The sequence below is a fragment of the Neomonachus schauinslandi genome, chromosome X, assembly GCF_002201575.2.
Source record: "Neomonachus schauinslandi chromosome X, ASM220157v2, whole genome shotgun sequence".
Taxonomy (NCBI): domain Eukaryota; kingdom Metazoa; phylum Chordata; class Mammalia; order Carnivora; family Phocidae; genus Neomonachus; species Neomonachus schauinslandi.
Genome location: NC_058419.1, coordinates 93,879,641 through 93,885,992, shown reverse-complemented (window position 1 = coordinate 93,885,992; position 6,352 = coordinate 93,879,641). Strand labels below are relative to the sequence as shown.

At 40.5% G+C, this 6,352-nt stretch overlaps 1 pseudogene; it reads right to left on the bottom strand.

Moving 5' to 3' along the window:
• LOC110572912 lies at positions 1-1,473 on the bottom strand (annotated as a pseudogene).
• Positions 1,474-6,352: the final 4,879 nt, after the last annotated feature.

Sequence of the window (6,352 nt, the reverse complement as noted above, 5' to 3'; positions counted from 1 at the left end):
TTACACCTTTGCCACAGCCTTGGCTAAATCTTGAACTAGTGCAGAATTTAGCTGTGCCAGAGTGCTGATCTTAGCATGCGTAGATGTGGCATGCTTGTTCTTGATAGTCATGGGCTTTGTAAGCCCACGATTCACCATGACTATATTCTTAGCCAGGCGTTGCTTAACATTTAGAAGGGATTCTTCAGTGTATGACAGATAATGCTGTAGAGTTGGTGTTCATTCATCATTATCGAGAATTTTCAGTGCTAGGCTAAAAGCTCCTGCTGCAATCTGAGAAGGAGGAAAGTGCACCATATTGTAGTCCAACATAGTTCGTTCCATCAGGTCTTTGGCCAAAGTATGTTGCTCAACATCAACCTCTCCAATCTTAGATGCTCTCCAAAGGAAATGCAAGGGTAGAGGGTGGCCCAGACCAAACTTTAAGAATCTTAGAATCTTCATTTCTATCTGTCTGATTTGGTGCTCAGTGTAAGTGTTGTCAGTCACGAAGGCAAAGTCACCAATTTCTGGAGGGTACATTTCTTCATATTTGCTTGCAATAAACATGGCAGTGACCACAACCAGCTGAAGCATCTTCTTGGGCACACAATTATTCTGCATGAACCAATCAATAATGGAAACTGTCATGTACATGGTCTCCTGCAGTAACCTGAATTTCATTTGAACCTGTGCTAGCCAGTCCATAAGGATGGCTTTCATGTTTCTGGTGACTTCATGACCCAATAGGTATTTTGGTCTGACTGCTTGCTCTTCCTCAAGTTGTCTCAGACCAGCATAAGTATCTTTCACATAATTCACTACAAAGGTGTGGATCAGCTCCATCTTCTGCATCCACATCATTCACTGCAAGAATTACATCAGAGAATGCCTGATACAGATATTATTCTGCATCCAGGTGTACATCCAGATGTTTCCACTGGGCTTGGAGAGGGAGTCTCAGGCGTAAGTTTTTCTTCTTTAACGGGCTCAAGGTTCTGGCTCTGGTTCAGGCACAGGCCCGGGCGCCTTTTCCAGAGGTTTAGGTATTTTTTTTAGCAATAACTTTTCCAGGAACCAAAGCTTTTGCTTCCTTTTTTTCAGAGGCAGTTTGGCCTGTGGTTGTTCACTGACTTTGTTACCAGTGTTTCCGAGAGCTGTTCTTGGCCTCAGCCCGGGCTTGAAGGTCACAGTCATGGCCAGAGGCACGTGCTCTGTGCCTGCCATACTGATCTTCACCTTATTTTCAACATTAACTTTTGTGTTCCTGGTGACCCGGAGGGCAATGGCTTCCTTTTCACCAGGCAGCAGCTCAGTGGGGAGAAGCAGAGCACGGGAGCCACCAACGAGCTGGGGGCCTGAACCTACTGCAGACCAGCAGCCATTCCTCCACAGCATGCCAGGCTCTTTTTTAGATGTTTTGTTGTTAGTGTATAGAAACACAACTGTTTCCTGGATGTTGATTTTTGTATCCTGCAACTTTACTGAATCCATTGATTAGTTCCAGCAGTGTTTTGGTGGAGTCTTGACAATTCTCTGTATGCAAGATCACACCATCTACAAACAAAGTCTACTTTACTTTTCCCTTTACTATTTGGATGTTTTTATTTACTTTTCTTGCCTGATTGCTCTGGCTAGGACTTCCAGTACTATGTTGAATAGAAGTGAAGAGAATAAGCATCCTTGTCCTGTTCCTAATGTTAGAGAAGAAGCTTTCAACGTTTCACCACTGAGTATGAGGTTAGCTGTGGGCTTGTCATGTATGGCCTTACTGTGTTGAAGTATCTTCATTCTATACCCAATTTGTGAGAATTTTTATCATGAAAGGATTTTGTATTTTATCAAATGCTTTTTCTACATCTATTGAGAGGGTCATATGATTTTTTTTTAAGATTTTATTTATTTATTTGAGAGAGAGAGAGAGAGCACGAGCAGAGAGGAGCATAGGCAGACTCCCCGCTGAGCAGGGAGCCCGATGCGGGGCTCGATCCCAGGACCCTGAGATCATGACCCAAGCTGAAGGCAGACACTTAACCGACTGAGCCACCCAGGCACCCTGGTCATATGATTTGTATTTTTCTATTAATGTGGTATGTTACATTTATTGATTTGTGTATATTGAATAATCTTTGAATCTCAGGGACAAATCCCACTTGATCAGGGTGTATGATCCTTTTAATGTGCTGTTGAATTTGGTTTGTTAGTATTTTGTTGAGAATTTTTTCATCTGTGTTCATTAGGGTTATTAGCCTATATTTTATTTTTCTTGTGATGTCCTTATCTGGTCTTGGTATCAGGGTAATGCTGGCTTTGTAAAATGAGTTTGGGAGTGTTCCCTCCTTCCCAATTTTTTGGAAGAGTTTGGGAAGGATTGGGGTTAATTCTTCTTTTTTTATTTTATTTTATTTTTTTAAGATTTTATTTATTTATTTGAGACAGAGAGAATGAGAGACAGAGAGCACGAGAGGGAGGAGGGTCAGAGGGAGAAGCAGACTCCCTGCCGAGCAGAGAGCCCGATGCGGGACTCGATCCCGGGGACTCCAGGATCATGACCTGAGCCGAAGGCAGTCGCTTAACCAACTGAGCCACCCAGGCACCCAATTCTTCTTTTTTTAAAAAAAGATTTATTTATTTATTAGAAAGGGAGAGTGTGCATGCACAAGCAGAGGGAAGGGCAGAGGAAGAGAATCTTCAAGCAGACTCCCCACTGAGCTGGGAGCCTGACACAGGGCTTGATCTCAAGACCCTCATATCGAGATCTGAGCCAAAATCAAGAGTCAGACACTCAATGGACTGAGCCACCCAAGTACCCCAGGGTTAATTCTTTAAATGTTTTGTTCTAGAGTTTTCTGTGTTGGGAGGTTTTTGATTACTGATTCAATCTCCTTACTCTTTTTTAGTTTCTTCAGATTTGTATTTCTTCATGATTCAGTCTTGGTAGCTTGTATGTTTCTAGGAATTTATCCATTTCTTCTAGGTTATCCAGTTTGTTGGTGTATAATTATTCATGGTATTCTCTCATGATCCTTTGTATTTCTGTGGTATCAGTTGTAATGTCTCTTTCATTTATGATTTCATGTGAGTTCTATCTCTTTTATTCTGAGTTAGTCTAGCTAAACTTTTGTCAATTTTTTTCATCATTACAAAAAAATACCAGCTCTTAGTTTCATTGATCTTTTGTTATTTCTCTGGTATTTGTTTTATTTATTTTTGCTCTGGTCTCCATTTCCTTCCTTCTACTAACTTTGGGCTTAGTTTGTTTTTCTATTTCTAGTTCCTTGAGAATTAAAATGAGGTTGTTTATTTGAGTTGTTTCTGTAGGCATTTATTGCCATGAACTTCCCTCTTAAAACTGCTTTTGCAGCATCCCATAGGTTTTGACATGTTGGGATTCCATTTTTGTCTCTTTAGGGATATTTCTTGGTTTACCTTTGATTTCTTCTTTGGCCCACTGGTTATTGGTTATTCAGGTGTACTTGCTTAATGTCCACATATTTGTAAATTTCCCAGTTTCCTCCTGCTATTGATTTCTAGTTTTGTACCATTGTGGTCAGAAAAGACACTTGGGATTTCAATCTTCTTAAATTTGCTAAGACTTGTTTTATGACCTATCATTTGATCTATCCTGGAGAATGTTTTGTGTGCATTTGAGAAGAATATTTATTCTGCTGCTTTTGGATGGAGTGTTCTGTATGTGTCTGTTATTTCCATTTGGTCTAAAGTATGGTTCAAATCCAGCATTTCCTTGATTTTCTTTCTGGATGGTCTATCCATTGTTGAGAGTGGGGTATTGAAGTCCCCACTTCAATTGTTGTATTTTCTATTTCTGCTTTCAGATCTGTTAACATTTGCTTAATAAATTTAAAGACTCCAATGTTGGATGCATATATATTTATGATTGTTATATCTTCTTGACTAATTGATCCCTTTATTATTATATGACCATCTTTGTCTCTTATTACCATTTTTGGCTTAAAGTCTTTTTTCTGATGTAAGTATAGGGACTTCTGTTTTCTTTTGGTTTCCACTTGTGTGGAATCTATTTTGCCATCTCTTTCAGCCTGTGTGTGTTCTTAAACCTGAAGAGTTGCTTGTAGGCAGCATACAGTTGGATCTTACTTTTTATCCATCCAGCCACTCTGCCTTTGATTGGAGATTTCAACCCACTAAAATTTAGAATAATTATTGAAGGCAAGGATGTACTAATGCCATCTTTGAAATTGTTTTCCGGCCATTTTGTAGTTCCATTTTTCTTTGCCTCTTTTCTTACTGCCTTCCTTTTAAATTAATTATTTTCCATTGTGCCATGCTTTGATTCCCTTCTCTTTATCTTTTGTGTATGTATTGCACATTTTTGCTTTGTGAATCCCATGAGGTTTACATAAAACATCATCTATACACATCTATATCAGTCTATTTTATACTGATAAGAATTTAATTTTGATCACATACAAAAACTGTATGCTTTTACTCCCCCTTTTGTTTTTGATGTCATCATTTACATCTTTTTATATTGTGTAATCATTAACAAATTGTTGAAGTTATAGCTATTTTTAATACCTTTTTCCTTTAACCTTTACACTAGAGTTAAGTAGTTAACATATCACTACACTACAGTCTTAGAGGATTCTATATCTGACTCTGGGCTTTCCTTTACCAGTGTGTTGTATATTTTCACATGTTTTCATGTTGCTAATCAGCATCCTTTTGTTTCAGCTTGAAGAATTCTTTTCAGCATTTCTTGTGGGGTAGATTTATTGGTGATGAATTCTGTTGGCTTTGTTTATTAGGGAAAGTCCTTCTTTTGCCTTCAATACTGAAAAGGAGTGTTGTTGGCTAAAGTATTCATGGTCTGCACTTTCTTTCAGCACTTTGAATATATAATCCCATTCTCTCCTGGCCTGTAAGGTCTCTGCTAAGAAATCAGCTAATGGCCTTATGGGGGTTTCCTTGTATGAGATAGCTTTTTTTTTCCCTCTTGCTGCTTTTAAAATCCTCTTATTGTCTTTTGTTTTAGATGGTTTTGTTATTATGTGTCTTGAAGAAAATTGTTTTGGATTAAAATTTTTAGGTGACCTATTAGCTTCATGAACTTGGATGTTCAGATCTCTTCCCAGAGTTGAGAAGTTCTCAGCCATTATTTCTTTAAATAAGCTTTCTACCCCTTTCCCCATCTCTTCCCCTTCTGAGCCTCCAATGATGTATATATTATTTCTTTTTATGGTGTCCTATAACTTACCTAGGTTAAGGTAAGTTATTCATTCTTTTTTCATTTCTTCATTATTTTTCACTCTTTTTTTTTTCTTTTTTGCTCCTTGACTAGATCATTTCAATTGATTTATCTTCTAGCTCACTGATTCTTCTGCTTGCTCAAGTCTGCTGTTGAAGCTCTCAATTGGATTCTTCGATTCAGTCATTGTATTCTTTAGCTCCAAAATTTCTGTTTGGTTCTTTCTTATTTTTTTTTTATCTCTTTGTAGCGCTCTTCATTTTGTTCTTGTATTGTTTTCCTGATATTAAATTGTTTATCTGAGTTCTCTTGTAGCGATCTGAGCATCTGTAGAATAATTACTTGGAATTGTTTGTCAGGCAATTCCTGGATCTCCATTTCTTTGGGGCCAGCTGCTGGGGTTTCACTGTATTCCTTTGTGCCGTCCTGTTTCCCCGATTCTTCGTGATCCCTGTAGCTTCGCACTGGTGTCTGCACATTTGAAGAAACAGTCACCTCTCTCAGACTTTATGCACTGAGTTCAGTAAGGGAAACCTTTCACCTGTGCGTGGGGGCACATTGGATCATGTTGTGATCCACTGGGTCTAGTGGTGCAAGGTGCCCAGTGTGGGGGTATGTGGCAGCACCAGGTCTGGGGAAGTGTGCTTTCTCTTTGGCTGAGGCCACTGGGACCACAGCATCAATAACTCTGTGGTCCTTGTGGGCACTATGAGGAGTCTGCAGTGGCTGCAAGGGCTGTTGGGGTCCTAGGTAGCACCTCCAGATGTAGTAGTTAAGGATCAGGGTAGGCAGTGGTGGTGTACGGAGCTGGTGGCATGCACACACGTAACTAGGGGGCCAGCTGCAGGTGCTTTGCAGTGGCTGGGGCCAGTTGCAGACACACTCGTAGTGATGGGCACCGGGGCAGGTAGCAAGGGCTGGGGGCTAACTAGGGGCCCACTAGCAGCTGCAGAGGACCTGACTGGTCGCTGTGCTCTCCTGTGGCTGCATACTCTCCCCGCAGGAGTGCATGCTGGTGACAGGTTCAGGCTGGGGGTGTACACCTGCAAAGCTGGAGGGGCAAGCTATAGGTGGGCATGGTGGTGCTGGCCGGTGATGGAAGACAGGGCCTGATCGGGGCCACAAGCAGCTGCAAAGGCCCTA